At 34.3% G+C, this 25,328-nt stretch overlaps 1 protein-coding gene and 1 pseudogene across 1 annotated transcript in view; both read right to left on the bottom strand.

Annotated features, from left to right (window-relative positions):
- Window positions 1–25,328, bottom strand: part of Ptx1 (pituitary homeobox homolog Ptx1) — a 160,610-nt gene that overhangs the window by 94,110 nt on the left and 41,172 nt on the right. The gene's annotated exons all lie outside the window — the stretch shown is intronic.
- LOC137250330 (tigger transposable element-derived protein 4-like) lies at window positions 20,704–21,459 on the bottom strand (annotated as a pseudogene).

The following is a 25,328-nucleotide window of genomic DNA, read 5'->3' as shown; positions in this document are numbered from 1 at the left end:
CGGAATATAACTACACTAAACCTCCCTTTTTCAAAATACCATTCACAAAATAGTAATCTTCTATATCTTTGTATCTATATAAAATTTTCCTTAATAGTCCAGTCTTTCTCCCGTTCCTTAAATCGTCCTTCCCGTTATCATTACCACTCCCACTTTCACTACTATTACTGCTACTACTATCTCTTTCAATACCACTGCCACTAGACTACCATTACCAGCACCTCTCATGCTATCACTACCACCACCATTTCCCGTACTCCTACAACCACCCATACTACTACCAATACCGCCACCCCAAGTGTGGTGACCCCTGCCACTACCGTTATCACTACCACTAATACTACCACTACAACTGCCATTGCCACTTCATTAACCCTACCCCTACCACTACTACTACTGCAATCACACCCAATACCACTGCTAGTTCCACTTCCACTACCGCTACCACTACAACTGTCACTATCAGTATCACTATCACTATAACCATCTCTAACACTATCACTACCACTATCACTTTTTCTTTCACCTCACGTGGAAGTTGTGATGGATTCGTAGAATGAGTTGGGAGCAAACTCGAGAAAATCGAGTTCCGTGAAACCAATTTTTTTATTTTTTGTTTTAGAAATATACACAAAAAATAGCTCTGAAGATGGCACAACGCCGAAACGATTTTGCTTCAAAGCCAAATTTTCAAAAAGCGCAAACTATGCATTTCCAAAGAACCAAAAAAAAAAAAAAAACAAAAAAATGGACTCGGCAGTGAGACCGAAATGTAAATAGTGCGAGAATAGCCAAAGAAATACAATCTCGCTGATGAGACCGAGTCTCGTAGTATCCCCAAGACAACATTTTCAAAGAAAATGAACTAATGTCGAATTCGATGTTCGTGATGCTTATCAAGTTAGATCAAGTTAGTACTCAATGAAGCTTAAAATTTACGCCATTGCGTGTATGTGTGTGCCACTGACTGGTAGCAGACATTTACGAGCTAAACTGTTATCGCAAAATGTAGAAATTAATGAGGTCCTTAATGCAATTTGGCTTGTGTTGGGTTCGCCGACCGCATTTTGGGGTTAGTCCGCTGCCAAAGCCAGCCAACACGAACACACAGCAGATTCCATACTCTAAATAAGATTGTGTGCATATTTTTGTTTGCAGTGGGTGTATAATGTGAGGGGCATGTCAATGTTATTGCAGTGATTTTCACATATTGCTATTTTCTTTTTTTCATATTGCTAACCACACACACTTACACATTTATTTCTTCATCATTTGTTGCTGCCCATTTGTGTTGTCTTTTCGTAATCGCACATTACATTCATTTATTCGCCTAAGGAAGCTCATCATATAGCAATATCCTGGCGTGAATTTCCGGCCGTCTGTCCTGACTAGCTCAGCCATCTATTTTAGAAAGCATAGCTTTTAAGGGTTGATTCTGATTCAGAGCTTGCTATTTCTGCTCTGCTCTTTTCGTGCTTGTTTTTTTTTTTTTTGCACATAGATTTTTTTGTATCACATTGAAGCTCAACGTGACCTCACAAGTTTGGTAATGATGATGATATTGAATACAAGGAGTAACAGGCTTGGTAATAAGATGTGATTTTTTTTCGAGAGTCTACTGTGCACAAATGACTTTTTGACTGGTAATTTAGCAAATTTTCTTAATTTGAATTGCCAGTTGATGCCATAAGGTCACTTGTGTTTTGTTATGCTGCAGATTTTGCTAATTTCTATTGGTTGCTTGTGAGTGTTAGAATATAGGTTTTTTTGGTGATTTTTCACTCCAAAGAAGCTATGCATGTATTAGAGGTATACGCCGATTACTTTAGCGGCGGCGGCGGCGTAGGTGGCGTGCCGGCGTACGCCGGTGTTTTTACTTGATTTTTCTATTTAAAAAAATAGTATTTAGGAAATGTTTTGTTTGTATGTATTTAAGGAAATCAACATGTTGGCCATTTCGGAAAGATCCGGGAATTTCGCCTCACGATCTCGCAGACTGTTCAAAAATTTTCAGGAGTAGCTCCTTGCAGAGGGATCGTCCCTCGTACACTTAGGGGAGTTAACTCCCAATAATCGTCGCGAACACAATTTCTTTAAATCACCTGACCTTCACACCATATGCCAGAACAGAAGCTATAGGACTGCGACTTCGAACTCATACCTTCGTCGACGTCACTTTCCTAGAAGCTCTAGGCGTAGTTCCGAAGACTTTCCAACGAATGTTTTTGTCGCGCTATGCTGCCGAGCTAAACCAGAGAAACACGTTGAAACATTAGGGAGTGACTATTCGCCCAATAATTAGACCAAAGTTTGCAGGCGTTTGTGTACACATCATTGATTTCAATAGTCTTCGTTAAATCAAAACGTTATTTTAGAATGAAAGTCGGCCGATTTTAAGTTGAAAGATGTTAACTGCTGTTTTCCGGCTTTATGATATAAGAGCTCATTATGGATGACAGCGTAGCTTCAGTTTTCAGACTAGTTCGACTGTCCACTACGTTAGGGTAGTAGCACACGTGGTCATTAGTTCGACTGTCTTGGGAAAGCTTTTGCTCCACCACTTTGAGTGTTCTTGCGAAGGACAAAACCTCACCTGGCAAATATATGTGCCTACGTATTCACATTTATAAAAGGAGCCGTAACGTGTAGGTGATATTTAAACTTGGTTGATAGGCTATAATCAATGTGTTTCACTCCAAGGGACTAGTTTTGGATAGGGCTGCCAACTTTAGGAAATGTTAAACCGGGAGACTTGGGTGTTGAAGTATGAAGTGTGAAAATCAAAATTAACATTTCAGACGCTTTTGTATAGTTTCGCAAATTAACAACAGATGTTTGAATAAAAGGCTAAGTGATTTTTCAAACCCTTCTATCTTCAACTTAAGTATGAGGTAAGAATCATTTCAAATTAGTGTTTATGTCACTAGAACCTACTAAAGGATTTTGCATCACTGATTTCGCTTATTCTTTCAGCCAATCGCAATATAAATTTTTTTTTTTAAATCGGCACCTTTTTTGGGTAACTTGCTTTTTTTAACAACTTGAGGACAATTTGAAAACATGTTCGCCTTGGGTCATTTTATTTGAATTCATTGTTCATTATTAATTTTTTGAAAAAAATATGCAAAGTTAGCATATAAATTTATTATATAGCTTTTCTTTTAATGGTTTGTTTTAATAACTTGGCGAATTGGATGATGCAAAGTCCGTGTTAAGCTGACATCGAAAAGGCCTCTTTTTTAAAATAACTTTTGAACAGTTAGCAAGTGTTAAATTTAGCAATTAGTTTCTTATAACTGGCAGTGATGGGCATCCGCTGATACCACTTTTGACCATATCCGACCAATTTTTGACATGAACACTAAATGGCCTAAATAGTCTTAAACGAGTAGAAAATATAGTAACGCGCCGGACGCCGCGCCGATATTTTGGACATTCGGCGGCGGCGTGCGAAAAACGACCAAAATCGGCGGCGTATATCTCTAGTATATACCACTTAAATAGAAAGACTATATAGTTTTTGTTTGTTATAAATCTTACATCTCATAAAGCAATATGCCCACAAAATGGCTGACCAAAAATAGAAGAAGGTCTTGCCGATCAATGAAATTTCCAGAGCGGCTTTGTGATCATGAACCAAAAAAAAATCTGAAATTTAAATAAGAGCATCAAGAGCATCTCAACAAATATTGATAAAATGTTTATCCCGCCTTCGACAGATATATTGTTCTCAATTTTATATCCAACATCAATCTTCACCCACTATCCTTCCTAGGTTTCGGAAATTTTATGAAATTTACAGTTTTTGAGTTCATCTTCAACATCATTATCACAAGATTCCCCAATATTAGAGAAGTTCTGGGAAATTTATAGTTCTAAAATCTAAGTCCATCAAATTTCTCCAGCTCATATCCTACATTGGATATCGAGTTGAGGTGAAGTTAATAATAAAAATGTTTTTCTGTTGGTTTTGTTAATGAAGCGTTATAAATTAAAAATAATTTATACTTGCTTCATTTTATTTTTACTACTTTTCTCAACTTGAGAAAAAGCATTTTTTTAAATATATATAGTGATAACGTAAAATAGTAGACCAAGCAAGAAAAATTAAAAATTATTAAAAATCCGTTTTGTGATAAGAAACTACTATGTAGATTAGTATTATACATTACATTACAGTCAACACAATATACAGATCGCCCCCCCCCCCCCCCCCGGAACAGCGAATGTTAAAATAGTAACAAAGTGATCCCAAAATTGTTTCAAGTCGGCCCCAAAATAGTCTTATTCTTATTCTGAAAATAAAAACGTAGTGATCCTATCAACTTCTGAAGTGTTTTCGAAATAGTCTGGAAATAACCCAGAAGCTGTTTCGAAATGATAGTTCAATTAATCCCGAAGTGATTCTGAAACTGTTCAACATTGGTCATGAAATATTATCGAAATGATTCCGAACATAACCCAGAAATGCTTCTGATATTGTCTGAAACTGAGTATAGATATGGTTTGCTAGTCATCCTAATAGAAAAGTGAAATCCTTGCATCAACATCTATTTTGTATCCAATAATATTTGAATTACTACTTTTCTTCGGTTACTAAACAAAGTCTTCATCGGAATCAAATAACTTTAAACCTTTCTTTTTCGCCCCTTGTTTTGCAAAAATGGCTTCAGTCTATTACCTATGCATTTGCAGATGTCACTAAAAATGGTTTAACAAAAGCTGAGTATTAGAAATGTTCAAACTGGCTGAAAACCGGCGGGATGAATATTTTGTGAATAGACGTGTATTCAAGACAACAGCAAACTGCCTATAATACAGGGCGACGAGCTCGTAAAGATACATACGACCAGGGCAACCCAAAATCGGCAAAAAAGTTCTGATATTTGGCCTTATTAAATGCCTTTAAAATCTAAGACCCTTATAAGCCGAAAAATATGCTTTTATACTCCAATAGTACGGGGGGAACCGAAAGTAAACACGCTATTGTAAATCGCTATAATTTTTGAAATTGGCGGCAAATTTCACTTCGGGCTTAATATTTTTGAAGTAAGCAAACACAGAATACAAATCGGGATAAACTCTTCATTAACGTGAAATAGGAAGCATTTCCCCGTGGTTTTGTTCCTTGTTTTGTTGGCTTTCAGCCAAATCACCCAATTTTAAGCGGACTATACTTATTATTATTATAATTTTTTTTTTTTTGAAGTAGGGGCTTATGTGAATATAAAGCTCAGAATGTCTCCTAAGTTCTAGCAAGGGTGATGGAAATACCATAAAATGGATCATCAACTCTTTCGGCGACCATTTGTTCGATTTAGTTTTCTTGGCTTTATGGAATAAAGTTTTCAAAACAATAAAAAGCGAAGAAGAGTCCGGTGTATGCCAATTTTGCAAAGAGGCTAAAAACTTACATACATTGGTTTCAGCAAATAAAAATATAATATAAATATCTTTCATACACTTTTAAGCTTTTTCTATACCTTCCCCTGCATTTCACCCATTACTAAAACTCTTATTTCAGCTCTGAATGCTTAAAGTAAGCAGGAAATTTTTTTTTGCAAAATATGCGAAAATATGCCTTATATATCATTACACTGTGCAACAGCCGGCTGGGTATTGGAACAAACCCACTTTTTTGTAGAGATTGAGGCTTAGGTAGACAAAGTACTATCTACGTTTTTCGAATTTAGCCTCCAAAAAATTGATATCGGCTTTCGAAATTCTACATATCCGCCTTTTTCTTTTATGTGAATGGCTGATTTCTTTTTTTGAAAAATTATAGTACGAGCAATTCCAGTGAAAAGCATGTGCAGACATGAAAATAGGAGCCACTAACATGGGACTATCTGACATTTAACCTGTTATACTAAATTTCTCAAAAAAAGAATTCAGCCTTTCAAATAAGGGAAAAGAGCGGACCATGACCACATTTTTACTTTTTTTAATTTGCCAAACGCGTTAACAAACAAATAAAATAAAATGCCGAAATGTAGAATTTCGAATTTCGAAAGCCGATATCAATTTTTTGGAGGCTAAATTCGAAAAACGGAGATAGTACTTTGTCTACTTAAGCCTCAATCTCTACAAAAAAGTGGGTTGATTTTGTCGCATGGTGTAATATAGTCCATGCAATAAATATGATGTTGCATAGCTTTGGTTGCCCTACATGCAGAAATGTACATATACAAGACAGGTATGTAGTACATAATATGTACATAATAGTGCGGAAAAAGTTCAACGCACGTATTTTTTCTAATTTATCTGAAACGACTTGAAAAAAATCGATAAAACAACATTTGAATTTCTAATCGCTCTTGTAGACGGTTAACATACGTACATATATAAACATACTACGGTTTTTATATAAAGGATATTCGTGTGATTGAGAGAAAATGAAAATCAGTTCCTTAAAGTAGCGAAATTTCTTATCTCACTGGAATATATGTATATATAGTACGTTTTCATTATATTCAACTATCTATATATATATGTAGGTACAAAATATATTTAGATATATGCATATTCTTTCAATATCCTGTTTGTTTGTTTGTTACTTTCTCGACATAAGCATTCAAGCACGTCTGGAAGTATGTAAAATGATTAGAATTTAAAGTAGCCTCATTTGCGGAAGTGGCCTCTTCACTGTCACTTTTCCAAAGATTTCCCTGATGTCACAGTGTCCTTTGCTTTGGTTAGCGAGTTTGGTGATTCGCGTTATGGGAGATTTCATTTAGCTGTGTTTTTTTTTTTGTGAGGATATTCATGCAGTATCTTTGCGTTTAGTGTGTCTCGCTTGGATACGAATGCTTTACAAAGTTACTCAGCCGTTAAGGTTTTAAGGAGTAAAAACTTACTAATTTTCCGAACGTTTTACTTTCTATTTTCATACTAAGTCATTATGTAATATGGAAAGTATCTGGGAGAGGTGGAAGTCGATTTGGATTATGTTACACAAAGCCGGTATGCCATTTATTTTCAGGTATGTTGATGTCGATTTGAATATGACACTTTTCTGGTAAATAGGGAATGATTTTGGATGTTAAGTTTAACACTATCAATTTCTCAAAGGTTAGAGAAAATGTGGAGAAATCTTTGACAAAAGGTTAGAAAATAAGTGGGGAATGTTGTTGTATATCATCTTGGGAACTATAAATTTAACAAAAGTTGTAGAATAATAGGAGAATGATTTTGGGCATCAACTTAAAATTAGCAATTTCGCTGAGGTTGTGGAGTATTTCTCAAAGGTGATGTTGTATATTTGTATGTATGTATGTATGTATGTATGTATGTGTGTATTGTAAAGGCTGGAAGCTAGTAAGATAATGATGTTCGACATCAGCTTGAAAGAAATCAGTGTCTCTAATACTGCGGAATAAATGGAGAATTGTGTTTAATATCAATTTGGGAATAATAAATTTCTCAAACTTTGGTGGAATATTATTTCTATGTTTGTTGGGTATATTCGTCACTAGTTAATAATAGGCTCCTTATCTTAGGATGGGTTAAGTTATATTTTATTTTTTAAGTCGTATTTTTTTGAAAAATTTGTTAGTAACTTTGTCAAAATTACTCCGATCTGAGTTTTTTAACAAAAATGCAAAAAGCAGTTTCTTACAAATTTGAATTGAGTTTTAAAAACATTTTATTCAGATATTCTTCAAAACAAAATGTTAAAAAAGGTTATTAAACCAAAGCGAAAAAAATTTATAATGTTTACCAAATTTTTTTCGCTTTGATTTAAAAACTTTTTTTAACATATTGTTTTGAAGGATATCTGAATAAAATACTTTTAAAATTCCATTCAAACTTGTTTTGCATTTTTATTAAAAAACTCAGAAGGGAGTAATTTTGACAAAGTTACTCAAAAATATATTTAAAAAAGACGACTTAAAAAAAAAAAAAATAAAAAAAAAAAACTGGAACCCATCCTAAGATTACAATTTGTGTTTGTAAGAGCAGTATTAATGGCAATTTAAACAAGTAAGGAAGTTTAAGTTCGGATGTAACCGAACATACATACTCAGCTGCGAGCTTTGGAGACAAAATAAAGGGAAAACACCATTTTGCAAAATGAACCTAGGGTAAACCTGGAATGTGTTTGTATGACATGGGTTTCAAATGGAAGGTATTAAAGAGTATTTTAAAAGGGAGTGGGCCATAGTACTATAGGTGGACGCAATTTCAGGATATCGCCATAAAGGTGGACCACGGGTGACTCATATCGTGTTTGTACTACAAGGGTGTCACATTATACGTCTTACTGAGGGTTTTAAAAGGGAGTGGCCTTAAGTTGAAAATGGGAAAGCGTTTTCGCATTTCGACCAAAATGTGGACCAGGGTGACGAATAACATCATCTGTCGAGTACCGCTAATTTATTTATATATATAATACCACGAACAGTATTCCTGCCATGATTCCAAAGGCTTTTGATTTCGCTCTGCAGAATTTTTCATTTTCTTCTACTTAATATGGTAGGTGGCACACCCATTTTACAAAGTTTTTTCCAAAGTTATATTTTGCGCCAATAAACCAATCCAATTACCATGTTTCATCCCTTTTTTCATATTTGGTATAGAATTATGGCATTTTTTGATTTTTCGTAATTTTCGATATCGAAAAAGTGGGCGTGGTCATAGTCGGATTTCGGCCATTTTTTATACCAAGACAAAGTGAGTTCAGGTAAGTACGTGAACTAAGTTTAGTAAAGATATATCGTATAAGAAATGGGTGTGACTTCAACAGATTCCTCCCATTTCACAGAAAACAGTTGTCGTCATAGAGGCTTTGCCCCTAACAAATTTGAGAAGGATTGGTAAATTTTTTTTCGACTTATGGCATTAAAAGTATACTAGACAAATTAAATTAAATTGGGCAGAGCAACGCCCATTTTGAAACTTTCTTTTATTTTTGTATTTTGTTTCACCATAACATTACTGGAGTTGTATGCTGACATAATTTACTTATATGCTGTAAAGATATTCAATTTTTGTTAAAACTTTACTTAAAAATTTTTTTGAAGTGGGCGCGTTCGTCATCCGATTTTGCTAATTTTTATTTAGAATACATATAATAATAGGAGTAACATCCCTGCCAAATTTCATAATGATATCTTCAACGTTCACGGTTCCACGCCCATTGTCCAAAATTTTACTAATTTTCTATTCTGCGTTTAATCGCTTTATCCGTCTTTGGTAATGAGTTATCGCACTTTTTCGGTTTTTCGAAATTTTCGATAACGAAAAAGTGGGCGCGGTTATATATAGTCCGATTTCGTTCATTATAAATAGCGATCTGGCACGAGTGCCCAGGACGGACGGACGGACGGACACGGCTAAATGAATTTCTTTTTTCGCCCAGATCATTTTGAGATATAGAAGTCCATATCTATCTCGATTAGTTTATGCCGTTACGGGGTACCGTTATGCGAACAAAATTAATATACTCTATGAGCTCTGCTCAGCTGAGTATAAAAAGAAATTAATTTTATGAAAGAGCCCAATAATTTTTGGCCTTAACCAATTTTGTTTCCAAATTTTTATTGAAGTTTTTCCAAAAATTTATTATATAGCATAAAAATTAAAAATAAAAAACTACAAACCAGACCAAGCTTAAAATTTTTGTTTATGAGAGCAGTATTATTGGGAATTTAAAAAAATATAGAAGAACATACACAATGTTTTAATATGTCCTTTAACTATTTTAAATTATAAAATAAAAATTTTTAAATTTAAATTAACATTTTGCATAGAGTTTTGCACAAAATTTATAAAAATAAAAATAATAAAAAAGCTGCTAAGTTATTAAACAAATGTGTATATATTAGAACGATTTTCCGTCATTTCCTGTCAAATTTGGTTTGGAGAAAATCCAGTTTCAACATTGTGCCATCTTCAGTGTCTTTTTTCGTTCAGAGATAACGGAAAATTGTTCCAATATACATCAGTTACCCCAGCTGCGGGAAAATCATCAAAACAAAATAAGTTATCAAAAAAAGTTAGTTTAAATATACAAAATGCCGATATTTATAAAAAATAAGTTTTAAAACGTCTCAATAATTTTTGCACACCATTAAAAAAAAATTATTTAAAATATAAAAAATTTCAAATTTTCAAAAATGCATATCTCTCAATGAACCGAAATAAAAATAATAATTATAATGTAAAACTTTTGCGAAAGGAAGTTGTACACATATTAGCTCTTCGGGTTGATAAAAGCTAGTTTTAGCAGATTTTCATAAACTTCACTCACTCAGTTGTTCGCATTTTTTGGAAGAAGTGGTTTTCTTAGTTGATTGCTCTTTAGATCCAGCTTTGTGTCAAGTTTATCATTTTAACTACTTAGATGCAACATTCTACACTTTATAAGATAATATTCGTTTAGTAGAACATCTTTTGCAGGTGTGATAATTCAAATCCTACATAGACCTTGGACTGTCTTCATATTTTACTTTTCATTTTCGTTTTATCTTATCTCCGAGCAATGCTGTATTATCATAACAAAAACCTTTCTTAAAAATTGTATATATTTGATATTCGTATTACATCTTTCCACTGTTTGCCAACACCATCCCTGCCCTTGTGAACCGATCCTCACGTGCCATTAACACTTTTTTGGTTAGTTAAATATAAACAGTGATGATAACAAAAATTATAATGTGGTTCATATCTCCTAAATTACTTTTCAGCATTGCATGAATATGATATATATATCTACTTCGTTGATAACTATAACCTTTGTCTTTAATATGGAAACTTTGATTAACTCTGTACAACATTTTGGAGCTTTCTTTGAAAATTCATGAGGTAAAAGAAACTGTGGGCGTATTTCGAACATAGTTGGATATAATGCGCTAAATTTTCAATTCTACCATCACGCAATTTTGAACCGTTGCTATTTTGAATAAGACATGTATTTTGGTCCGTCAATAAATTTTTGGTGGAAGTTGGAATTGAAATTTTTTGTTTTTTTTTTGCACCAGAGTATATTAACTTTGATTGGATTAGGGTTGGTTGTACAGGAATAAGGGAATCGAGATAGATATAGACTTCCGCATATCAAACCCATGATTATCGAAAAAAAAATTGATTGAGCCATGCCCGTCTGTCCGTCCGTCCGTCTGTCCACCAGTCCGCTAACACGGTAACTTGAGCAAATATTGAGATATCTTCACCAAATTTGGTATACGGGCATGTCTGGACCCGGCATAGGTCGGTATTGAAAATGACTGAAATCGGAGGATAATCACGTCCACTTTTCCTATATCGAACATTTAGAAAAATGGAAAAATTGGATAATTCAAAAACGAATACCGCTAAGCTAGTAAAATTTGGTAAGTGGTGGTTTTATGACGCAAAAAAATTTTGGAATATGGGCGTGGCACCACCTACATTTAGAAGAAGAAAATTTGGAAGTTTAACAAGCCGAAAATTAACAAGTAAGGAAAGTTAAGTTCGGGTGTAACCGAACATTACATACTCAGTTGAGAGCTGTGGAGACAAAATAAGGGAAAATAACCATGTAGGAAAATGAACCGAGGGAAATCCTGGAATGTGTTTGTATGACACGTGTATCAAATGAAAGGCATTAAAGAGTATTTTATGAGGGAGTAGGCCATAGTTCTATAGGTGGACGCCATTTAGGGATATAGCCATAAAGGTGGATCAGGGTTGACTCTAGAATGAGTTTGTACGATATGGGTATCAAATGAATGGTGTTAATGAGTATTTTAAAAGGGAGTGGGCCTTAGTTCTATAGGTGGATGCCGTTTCGAAATATCGCCATAAAGGTGGACCAGGGTTGACTCTAGAATGTGTTTGTACGATATGGGTATCAAATTAAAGGTATTAATGAGGGTTTTAAAAGGGAGTGGTGGTAGTTGTATATGTGAAGGCATTTTCCAGATATCGACCAAAATGTGGACCAGGGTGACCCAGAACATCATCTGTTGGATACCGCTAATTTATTTATATATGTAGTACCTGCCAAGATTTTAAGGGTTTTTTATTTCGCCCTGCAGAACTTTTTTAATTTTCTTCTACTTAATATGGTAGGTGTCACAACCATTTTATAAAGTGTTTTCTAAAGTTATATTTTGCGTCAATAAAACAATCCAGTTACCTTACCATGTTTCATCCCCTTTTTTTGTATTTGCTATAGAGTTATGGCATTTTTTTTCATTTTTCGTATTTTTCGATATCGAAAAATTGGGCGTGGTCATAGTCGGATTTTGTCCATTTTTCATATCAAGACAAAGTGAGCTCAAGTAAGCACGTGAACTAAGTTCATTAAAGATATGTCGACTTTTGCCCAAGTTATCGTGTTAACGGCCATGCGGAAGGACTGATGGACGACTGTGTATACAAACTGGGCGTGGTATCAACCGATTTCGCCCATTTTCACAGAAAACAGTTAACGTCATAAAATATATGCCCCTACCAAATTTCAAAAGGATTGGTTAATTTTTGTTCGACTTATGGCGTTAAAATTATCCTAGACAATTTAAATGAAAAAGGGCGGAGCCACGCCCATTTTGAAATTTTCTTTTATTTTTGTATTTTTTTGCACAATATCATTGCTGGAGTTGAATGTTGACATAATTTAATTATATACTGTAAAGATATTACATTTTTTGTTAAAATTTTACTTTAAAAAATTTTTTTCTTTAAAAGTGGGCGTGGTCCTTCTCCGATTTTGCTAATTTTTATTAAGCGTACATAAAGTAATAGGAGTAACGTTCCTGCGAAATTTCATCATGATATCTTCAACGACTGCCAAATTACAGCTTGCAAAACTTTTAAACTACCTTCTTTTAAAAGTGGGCGGTGCCACGCCCATTGTCCAAAATTTTACAAATTTTCTATTCTGCGTCATAAGTTCAACTCATCTACCAAGTTTCGTCGCTTTATCTGTCTTTTGTAATGAATTATCGCAGTTTTTCGGTTTTTCGAAATTTTCGATATCGAAAAAGTGGGCGTGGTTGTAGTCCGATATCGTTCATTTTTAAAAGCGATCTGAGATGAGTTCTCAGGAATCCACATACCAAGTTTCATCAAGATACCTCAAAATTTACTCAAGTTATCGTGTTAACGGACGGACGGACTGACGGACATGGCTCAATCAAATTTTTTTTCGATCCTGATTATTTTGATATATGGAAGTCTATATCTATCTCGATTCCTTTATATATGTACAACCAACCGTTATCCAATCAAACTTAATATACTCTGTGAGCTCTGCTCAACTGAGTATAAAAACCGTTTAAGATATTACATTCAAATTTGGCTGAGATAATATCCTTGCCAAGTTATATAGACTCAGTAATCAAAATCGGTTAAATACCGCGCCCACTTTTATATAAAAGATTTTTAAAAGGGCCGTAGACGAATAAAATAAACTATATCTTTGAAAAAAAGGCTGTATATGAGTGTTGTTTCATTTCCCAAGTAGAATTATAACAAGAAAAAACAAAAAATATAAATTTTTGACAATGGGCGTTCCACCGCCTTTTTTTTTGCCCAAGCATTTTCTAAAAAATTAACGGATCGTATTAAGATTGGGTGCAAATATTTTTCAAATATTTAGCAGGAAATATTTCTAGTGAAAATGGATGGGATTGGTTAAGGACCACGCCCACTTTTATATATAAAGGATGTTTAAAAGAGCCGTAGACTAGAATAATAAGCTTTATCTTAGCGAAAAATAGTTTCGTATAAATGATATTTCACTTAATAAGTTTTATTGTAAGAGGAAATTGGGAGACATTTTTTTTAATGGGCGATGCCATACCCCTATTCCGATGAAGCACTACACAACATTTCTTGAGCCTCAAAAAAAAAAAATCCCTTGTAACAAAATTCGAAAAAGTAATTTACCTTAAAGGAACTGTACAATTGAAACTCACGCAGAGTATATAATATTCGGTGACGCCCGAACTTAGACACTCTTACTTTTGTCCAATTATAATTTTTGTACCGACTTCCTAACGCACTGGAAAATTACTAAATTTGAAGGTAACGATGCACTATTACATATTAATTGAGAAATATTTTGAGGAACAAACTTAATGTCTTATATCAAAACTTCATAGCCCGAGAAAGTTTTTGCGCATTTTTTGGTGGGTAGAACATTACTCCAAATTTATATAAAAACAATTTTTTGTTTATTTTTCAAACCACACACAGATAATTTTCATATTTACCTCAAAATTTATATATTTTGCCACAACCAGTTCTAATTTGGTTGTTGTTTGTGTTGTGGCAACACGTTCTTGACAAATATGAAAAATTCAACATACTTTATTTGTCCTCTACAATGCAAATGCTCCCATTTAAATTGTTTATGTGTTTAGGTACAATGTACCTGGTACATCGTCTTAATTTTTTTTTTTTTTTTTAATTTTCCATCTGCGGCAGACGACTTTTCTTTATTGCAACAAACAATACTTGAAAAAATATTTATTTATTTAATGTGCAACGAAAGTCATAAAACTGCTGAACGTCAAAAACGCGCTTAGTGTTTACACTTTTTGGGTTTTTATGCTAGAAAACAAGAAGATTTTAAATCAAATAAAACATTTTGATAAGAACACATACATATATAAATAATAATGTTCTTCAGGTTTTTGTCATATGGATGGCACTGATGTATCCAAGGTGTGGTAAATGAAAAGATAAACTCACAACATAAGAGTACCTTACGAGTATCTTCCGTTGTGCTGGAAATTTACATGTTTCGACATATTAGAAGAAAGAAAATAAAATACTATCGAGAAATAGATCTAAAGCTCTGTGTGGATATAAGCTGATCAAAAAAATGTTTAACCGTGTGTTGTTTTGATTATTGGAACTTTTTGAGTAAGAGTACCAAGTATGAGGGCGTCTAGAAAACAAATGTTTTCAGTTCAACTTGAGCTCGTCCAGGCGCTGAAGTTAAATCACAATAGAGGTAACTTTACCAGGTTGGACAGGCCTGTCAATTAGACCTCATATAGACTGAATGTGTCAAAAGTGATACCAGAATTTGTTTGACGACCAAATGGAAGAACCCCAATCAGGTGCCAGGACATATGTTATAGAATAACTAGGTCCTCATGGCAAATACTAGCAGAAACTTTTCGACAATAATCGACAACTTTTTGAAAATAAATCGATAAATTTTCGATAACAAATTGCTAAAGCCCCGATAACAAATTGGTAACACTTGGGCAATAAATCGATAACAAATATAGAGATAATTTTAATGACATATCGACAAATGTTTGATAGTAAATCGATACCATTTTGATAATATATCGATAATAATCATAAAACTCGCTGATAAAATATCGATAATTCATTGCTTAGCTGTGTTATTGATAGCAAATTTGTGTATATCTCGTCAATAGCACACCTCTCAAAGTCCGATAACGGTCGATAAGCAATGGATAAAATGCTAACACTTCGTTAATAAATTGATAACACGCCCCCCTCTCTCACTCACACCCCTCCTTTCTTTTTCGTTTCCTTTTTTTTCGGTTCCTTTCCTTGTTCTTGCTTACCTTTATTAACCACATCATTATCGAAATTGCTATTAATCTATTACTTATTTTCGTTTGTTGTTTCACTTTCTTCCTTATATATCATCGAGTTAGTTGTTTGCTTTTATAAATTTCCATTAACTGATTTGCTGTTTAATTTCGCTCGTATCAACTCCACCACTTACATTGTTCCCACATTGCTTTTAAATTCTCCATGTAATTTCAAAGATTTGGCGGCCACCGTGGTGTGATGGTAGTGTGCTCCGCCTATCACACCGTATGCCCTGGGTTCAACTCCCGGGCAAAGCAACATCAAAATTTTAGAAATAAGGTTTTTCAATTAGAAGAAAATTTTTCTAAGCGGGGTCGCCCCTCGGCAGTGTTTGGCAATCGCTCCGGGTGTATTTCTGCCATGAAAAGCTCTCAGTGAAAACTCATCTGCCTTGCAGATGCCGTTCGGAGTCGGCATAAAACATGTAGGTCCCCTCCGGCAAATTTGTAGGGAAAATCAAGTGGAGCACGACGCAAATTGGAAGAGAAGCTCGGCCTTAGATCTCTTCGGAGGTTATCGCGCCTTACATTTTAATTTCAAAGATGAAGCTAAGTCGTATTGCAACAACGAAGGCAACTAATTGGATATCTATACATTGAATTACTAGTCTCACATGATAGATACTTCACAGAACATAAAAAAACTTCAGAAAATATTAAAGGTTTGGTACAAAAATGCTTGGTAAATTTACTAAAACATTGATACTTTCGATCATAAGACATTCAAGCCTTGGTGCCTCGTAAAAGTAGATGCAAAAAATTCAATATTGATAAAATTTGACTTACGCTTTTTTATACAATATTTACAAAATGTATGGCTGCTCCATAAAGCGACAATATTTCATTGTATTTGGTTGATTTTTTTAACGAGTTTTTTTCTGTATTCTTAGTTGGCTTCGCCGTGGAGCAGCTGTTGATAACATAATTCAAATCAAAACTCAACAAATGGTAATGGTTTCAAGGCGGGAACAATGCAGAAAAGAATATAAGAGAGTTAGCTGAAGGTGTGGTGGTAGAGTGAGCACAATTCGCGGACTTTATTGCAAAAGAATGGGAATAAAGATATTTACTTTATGGGTTTTGGGTTTTCTATGACCAATATCTGATATTACTAACAAAAATTTCTTGAAATGTTTATAAAGGTTTCAAATCTAGGTATTAAAAAAAAATCTATTGGTGAAATATTCGTTTCATTTGGATCAGCCGTCCCTATAGTTATAGGGCCGGACTTGTATTTGTCCTTACAATATAAAAGCCGGATATTAATTTTATTTTCGAACCTGCAAAATAAAAGTGCGGACTTCACTTTTATTTCGAAAAAAGTCCGAAAACTAAGAACAATGCATGATTCGTCAGGAAAACGTTTTGGGCATTACCGATAACCCATAAACTTTCACCTAGGACAGTTTTTAGACCCAGAATTTTAGGATTTAAAAAAGAAAATAACTATTATAATGGGTCCCTGGTATAAACTGTTTCTGAAAAGAGTTCCTATATTATTTAGTAATTGTCTTGCTAGTGCATTTTTAGTGATAGTGCAATATTTCAGTGAAGTTTACTAGTGCATTTTAGTGATCGCGCTAACATGCCCATCCCTGATCAAGGCAACACAACATCCCGAAGAAGCAAAATATTCACCTAATGGTGAAAATTGAACCAGTTTTTTTTAACTTATTTGGTCGGTATCTCAAGTTGTAGGCTATGAATCTTCGGGACTCAATCGCATCTGGGCACCCTTTGTTGAAATTTTGGATGCCAAAATAAACTTTGATTGAAATGTAGTGGATAGATCATGATAGCCTCCATTGTTCAGAGGGGTAAGGTAAGTTATAAAATAAATTATGAAATATATAATTTAACAAGTAAAGGTGTATAAGATCGGGTGTAACCGATCATTATATACTCAGAGTGAGCTTCAGTTGTATATTTCATTTCAGATAAATTACTTTTCTACATAACTCGTGGCACTGCCCGTTTAAAAAAAAGTTTCTCGACATTTCCTCTTACAATAAAACTTGATAAGTGAAATATCATTGATTCAAAACTATTTTTTGCTAAGTTATAGCTTATTATTCTAGTCTACGGCCCTTTGAACTTGTCTTATATCTAAGTTTCCGTGGTCTTTAACCGATCCAGTCCATTTTTACTAGAAATATTTTCTGCTATAAGGAAAATATGTGTACACAATTTCATTACGATATGTTAATTTTTCTTCGCGTTATAGCTCCCGAAATATAGAAAATTGCTTAGTCATAAAAAGGGCGGTGCCACACCCATTTTAAAAAATTTTAGTGTTTTCCAATTTAATGATACAATTCAATTTAGAAAGTAAAATTTTATTGATACAAAGCTCTTTTTCGTTAAAATATAGCTTATTATTTTCGTCTACGACCCCTTTAAAAGTGGGCGTGGTCTTTAACTGATCTCGTCCATTTTTTCCAGAAATATTTCCTGCTATAGGAAAAATTTGTGTACCCAATTTTATTACGATTCGTTAATTTTTCTTCGAGTTATGGCTCCCGATACATAGAAATTTTCTTAGCCATAAAAGGGACGGTGCCACGCCCATTTTTTAAAATTTGAATTTGTTCTTATTTATTGTTATAAATCCACTTGGGAAATGAAATACCATTGATATAAAGCTCCTTTTGCAAAGATATAGCTTATTTTATTCGCCCACGGCCCTTTTAAAAATCTTTTATATAAAAGTGGGCGTGGTCCTCAACCGATTTCGTTAATTTTTCTTCAAAGCATCCCTATAGCAAAGGCAACCTCTCTACCGAATTTTGTTACGATAGGTTTAACTATTTTTGATTTATGATTAATAATATTTGTAAAATTGATTTTATTATAAGTGGGCGGTGCCTCGCCCATTTTAAAAATTTTTTTCAAATTTTTATCAAGAGTCCCAATATAAGTCCACACGTCGGTTTTCAACATTTAGGTATATTATTTACTAAATACTCAGGTTTTTTGTGTTTTGCAAAATGTCATATATATAAAAAGTGGGCGTGGTTATCATCCGATTTCGCTCATTTTCAATACCATTATATTCTGGGTCCAGATAAGCTCGTGTACCAAATTTGGTGAAGATATCTCAATATTTACTCAAGTTATCGTGTTAACGGACGGACGGACGGACATGGCTCAATCAATTTTTTTTCGATACTGATGATTTTGATATATGGAAGTCTATATCTATCTCGATTCCTCTATAGCTGTACAACCAACCATTATCCAATCAAAGTTAGTATACTCTGTGTGCAAAGCACGCCGAGTATAACAATTGATATGTACTTGAAAACAGAATATTACTAAAATATGTGGCCAACATTTTATGCTGCAAATACTATCGAAATGGCACGCACAAAAAGCATAAAATTTAAGAAATTAATAAAAAAATAAATAAAATAAAAAAAAACAAGAATTTTTATAACGAAAAAAGCAAAAATAGAGTTAGGGCAATAAATGTTGCCACAAATAAGATAACAACAAAACAAACAACAACTCCAGATAAATTCAAACCAAATAAATAAATTGTGTGTAATCTGCGTGCGAGCGGTAGCACGGGCTCCCAGCACCACTGCTCTCACCACCTGCATCAAGCTCGTGCTCGAAAATGCTTTTGGTAACCATTAAATTGCCAATAATTGAAATCCCAAATGCACATACAACGGACACGTTGTAAAGCCATTACTTAAACAACATCAGCAGCAGCATTGCAGCAACAATAACCAGACTAATGCAAAACAAAAACAAAAACAAGCAGTGAAACAAATAAAAGCTTTAGCATTAACAGCAGCGAGCCAACAACAGTAAACGCATATAAATACATTTTGTCGCAATAGCGAAGGCAACAAATAATACAAATGACACGTTCAACAACAAGTTTAATGACAATAGCAACAAATTTGTTAGCAATGTGCACCTGTACAGCGCTACAACAATTACAACATCAAAATTTGTAGATAACGACAACAGTAAGCAAATCAGCAACAACAATGCGCAAGCAACAAAGATGAGAACAGCAATGATGACAACTGCAATGGAAAAATTTTTCGAATGGGACCATCCTAATTTAGCGACGATGATGGCACAATAAACGAAATAGGTAGAATATTGCAGAGAGTGGCGGAGTGTACGCAATTATTCTGGGATATGTGTGCGTGTATGATGTAATGGCCATAAGAGAAAGCCATGCAAATGTCTACATACAGTCCTGTTCCATACCTTGGTAATATGGAAAAGTGAGACGCCTGGACCATTCCCTCACTCCGGATCCCTACTGCTAAGAGCACACTTTACATATAAAAACTTTATATGTATGAGGGAAATGTTATTGCTGTAATGGAAAAACTAAAGCCCAAGGAAGAAGAAACTTGTTTTCATAGGCTTTAATTTAAACCTATAAATATTATAATTAAGGAATTGCTTGCAAAAAGAGATCAATATTCGATATTCCTATTTTGCGTAAAACGGCTCAGTAGAAAAAACCGGCCTAGTTTTATATCCACACCAAATTATAATTTATATCTCTTAAAGCGGCTACATGACATCGATCAAATATTCAGCTATACACTAATTTTATCTTTCATGAAAATAAAATGGTATATTAAGTTTGTCACGAATCCCGAAATGGTAAGTCCTTAAGTGGGAAGAGATAGATCCACCAATAAGTATACTGAAATGATCAGGATGACGAGCTGATTTGATTTTGCTATGTCCATCTGTTTTAACACAAACTTGCCCCTCAATTTTTGACATATCTTGGTGGAATTTTGTCCATTGGTATGTTTAGGTGTCCAACTAGACATCTGTCGGAACCGGTCGGATCGGAACACTGTAGCACATATCCCCCATGCAACCGATTTTTCAGAAAGAGGATTTTTGTCATATCTTCCTCAATTTACTACATTGAAGCTTCAAATTTCACCATATGCTTTCGTATATAACACATATTTTTGTCTGAAAAACTCGAACAGATCAGATATATATATACAGTGAAATTCCTTATAACCGGACATTCACCGTCACAGTGTTTTTTTCCGGCTATGGGAGATATCCGCTTATAAGGGATGAAGTCACAAAATATATACCACACATATAAATTATATTGTACATATACATATATCCATTAGTTATTGTACATTGCTCTCCTTATCTCCAGCCATGCTAGCACAGAACAAAATTGTGAGTCTTTCTTTTGATAGTTTACCGCCCACGCATTTTTCGGATTTAAGAGGGAGGGTTTTGTCAGGTGAGGCAAGAAAGAGAAAGCCACTTTCGTCTGCGATGCAAATGTCTTGAGGCTTGTAACCGGTCAACAGAGATGGCAGTTTTGTCCTAAACTGTTCGACACCATCTTGGTTTACATCTTCAGCTTCACCAAATACGCGTTTGAAAGCAACATTATTCCTTATTCGCCACTTGTTTAACCATCCATCTGAAGCTTTAAAATTAGGTACACCCAGTTTGCCTGCAATTTCCATTGCCTTTGCTTTCAAAATGGGACCAGAAATCGGAATATTTTGACTTCTAGCCTTAGCGAGCCAATTAAAACACATCTTACCTATTTCAGAACCGCCTTCTTTAAGAAAACTTCGCCTTTGATGAACATTAACTCCAGATTCCCATTTATAACGATTTTTTTCTTTATTTTTATTGATTTCGGCAGCTTGTGTTTTGCCAATATTGAACCTTTCAAAGCAAAAGAAACGTGTACCTACTACCATTAAATTTTTGGGCTCACTATACTTTACTTTTATGCAACTCCACGTACTGATAATTTATCTTTTTCGAAAGCATTAATAATTTCCATTTTTTCTTTAATAGAAAGTACCTTCTTTTTCGGCGCCATATTATTACGAACTTTGAACTCAACCATTCGCATGCAACTGACTTAACAAACTGAATGGAAAACTAACCTTAATTTGAAACAAATGGCTTGAATGTGTGCATACATGTTAAAAGGGGAATCACCTATTTCATTTTTTTAATGAACTTGCTTGTGATATTTTTGAATTTTGTCCGGTTATGAGAATTTTTTTTTATGAAAATGGTTTGAAATACTTTTTCCGCGCCCGGTTATTAGAGTGTCCGTTTATTAGGATGATATTTGTATTAAAAAATTTATGAAAAACGTGTGTGCCCAAAATCTGTCCGGTTATTGGAGCTGTCCGGTTATAAGGACTGTCCGTAAGGGGGATTTCACTGTAGCATATATCTATGGACTCAGAACTAAAGATTTTAATAAACAATCTCGAACGAATGCTGGACATAAATCCTAAAAAGTTCCGAAAACAATTTTATGAAAACAAAATAACAATACACAGCACATTCCCGAAAGCTAAACTTAATTTACACCAAAATATTACCGATACATTTCCTGAAACGATGCCGAAATATTCCTTAATGATACCCAAATAATCTCCAACTGATCCCAAAATGAAAACAATTCGGAAACTATCCCAAAATAGCCCAGAAAATATTGCCAAAAAATCCCAAATTGATTTGGTTACAATACCGAGATGGTTTTTTGAATGTTGTGGAACAAAATTTCAAAATTACACCGAACTTGTGTTGAATCGTTCCCTAATCTACTCTAAAATAGTAATGAAATAATCCGTTATTGATTTAACGACAATCTCTAACTGAATCACAAACAATACCGAGCTCAAGTCGAAATAGTACTTTCTGATCCAGAGATAGTCCAGAAATTATATGGAACGGGTCCTGATATAACTTTAAAAAAAGTTACCCCAGATGGCGTGGGACTCCTTTTTTCTAAAAAAAAACTTAGGCCTTTATTTTGAAGATATATAGTCGACACCGAGTATATGCGATACCTGGTGGATATCCTCCAAATTATACCTCCTGGGAATTCTTATTGAGAATGTAAATGAATTGAGAAAATGAAGAGAGAAAGATGGAACGCTGTCGTTTACTTATAGCAATGTTCACCGTTTGGGTCATGGTCAAATCTGATGCCGCTACAGAGCACGATAGCATTATAGGTCCGACACATATGCAGTTTTTCATATAGATGAGTTTAATACAAGCTTATGCATTATGAGTAAATTGCACGTATTTTTATGGAGAACGGTAGAATGAGCGACGCTGGCACCATCTGATATTGAAAAGTAGGCAACTCCCCAATTTTGTTCCAAGCAAATCATAAGAAGAAGAATTTGACATATGCTTTGGCTAAGGGTGTTGGCACACTTTGCAAGTGAAATTATTTTTCCCACTGGTTGGTAAATTTTCTAACATATTTCACAATTAAAAACTGCAATATAACAATCGAATACGACAACAAATATGTTAGCAAGTAAATTTGTTTTATAGGGAGAATGTTTACAACAGTGCTTCGCGAAATTTTGTATGCGAATGGGTAAGGCGTAATAAACTTCAATTGCCAAGTCTGAAGTTCCTTCATATTTACAAACGCAACATCTTCGTTGATTGTGGCGATGTTATTGGAATGCATAAGCTTGTGTTAAACGCATCTATATGAAAAATGTCATTGTACCGCGGCCTTTACCTTAATTTTACTATCCATACAAGTATTTCGGAAAACTGTTTAGCCTAGCCTGCTGCTTATAATACCGGGGTATACAAGGTGTGTCGATTAAGGCTCCAAGTAATGTCTGCGTTAGATGCATAGGGGGCAGTGCAGTGTATTCAACAGCTGTCCTCAGTATTTTCGCCCCTTTTCAGTTTACTGTTTAAAATAAATCCGATATTTTCCTTCGATGGAAGCTTAAACCTTACTCAAAAGTGGTGGTTTAATATGACATTTTGTTCGTTTTTTGAATAGAACTTTATCAGTCTGAGGTCGTTTGCACGAAAGCATTCCTCTGAAAGATTCAAAGAAGTCTACAGTTGCTAGCGTCGAACGCTTCGCGGGTTTGCGGGTTGTCGTTAAGGCGAAGTCAATGGCGCAAGGGATTGGTTTAGGAGCTGATAAGCGCAATAAATATGTAGATTTCTAGATTTACAGCTTCTCCCAAACCAATTTTCAATCCCATCTGGGTGAGGTGAATGCTGAACATAGACGTACACATATTTATCAGGCAGGACTATTGTGACTATAAGTTTTTTACAGAAGGAAGGGATATAATGGCCTAGAAGGCTCCATCGGGTTACACCGTTCAAGGTAGTCGGCATGATACTTAGAGGTGAAATCTTTATCTGGCGAAGGACTATCAACATAGCTAACAATGCCCAAAACCTTATGGTGGGTTCCTCAGTATGTTAGTTGTGGCTTTTAATAATTGTCATTAGATACACATTATTGTGCTAAATTTAACGGGTACCAGAACTGCATACATAAAAAGTAATTTAAAATAACGATTCAGATATTGAAAAGCTTTTTGAAGTTACGGGGAATTTTGAAAATTTTTGAGCCTTGGTTTATATAACTTTTCTTAGAGGCTGTTTTATATATATTTTTAAAGACATTGATCATCTTATTATCTAAATGCGAGGGTTTTTGCTTGTTTATAGTAAATTGACGTGGTAATGTGAGTTGTGTTGCTTTTGCATTGCACACCACTGTACATACGTACATATCTTCTTGCATGCATTCAATTTGCATAAAAACTGTCGTTTGTACATAATATTTCTATACATATGAGGTGATGTGATTTCACAGGTGTAATATCCTTACTTTAACATAGTTTTTTTATTGTTTGTTATTTCCTCATTTTATTTATTTTATTTGAAAATGTTTCCAAATCGTATGAATATAATTTTAAATTGTTTTTCTACGCAAATAAATTCAAATAAAAGTGTCACAATGTCATGGGTTAACAAAGTTGCATTGAAGTTGGTCCTTTGGGTTATCGCAGCATTCGAAAGCTCTTGTGCATTTTGTAGTCGACACTGGATTGCAACAGTTTGGTTTAGTTTCATTTTGTTTGTGATTTAATCTTATGGAAAAACAACTACGAAGAAGTTATGCTACAGGCATTTACATAGGTGCATATGCATTAAGATACTCATATGAGTGCTGTTGTAGCGGTTTGAGAAAATAAACGTGGATTAATTGATTGTTGGAAGTTCAGTTGTAGATACAGGATTGTACGCTGTCTTTGCGAAGACAAAGCAGAGGCACCAAGAACAAAATACTTGATCTAAAGGTCGATGTCCCGATAATACTAAAGTTTTGAAGAACGCTTCTTTTACCTTTAACAAAGTGAAAATTTGCTACAAGAGAAGTAGCAAATCAAAATCCGCAACAGTAAATGATGAACTTAATGTTCTCGAAATTACGAAGATCAACAAAAATACTAAAGTGCCTTCTCCGAAATTTTTTATCACTTTTAAGTATAGCAACTGAAGAACAACAAATCACAGACGGAACTATACCTTCATCTCAAAAACCTTAGAAGACGCAGCCAAACAACAGCAACGTCAAATATTTTACAGCAATACAATTAAGCAAACATGTAAGTCTGTTTCAATCAAATTTGGTTGCAATCACGTAGCCTACAAAACTATACAATAAATTAGATTTTAATCCTTTGTGATTGTATTTTTATAATAAATTTAAATCTATAATCACAGCTGAATATTTGATTGCAATCACGCTTGCTTACAATCGCGGATTGTACAATCACTGATTATATAAAATTACAATATCTAATCATTGTTGTGTATGTGATAGCAATCACTTTTCTGATACAGTCATTGATTGTATGCATGGTTCTGCTACAAGCACTGACTCCAAGCATGTCTCGGCTACAATTTTTCATTGTA

This window comes from Eurosta solidaginis, chromosome 1 (assembly GCF_040869045.1).
Source record: "Eurosta solidaginis isolate ZX-2024a chromosome 1, ASM4086904v1, whole genome shotgun sequence".
NCBI classification, from domain to species: Eukaryota; Metazoa; Arthropoda; class Insecta; order Diptera; family Tephritidae; genus Eurosta; species Eurosta solidaginis.
Note: the sequence above shows the minus strand (reverse complement) of the source record. Positions and strands in the feature narration are given on the sequence as shown.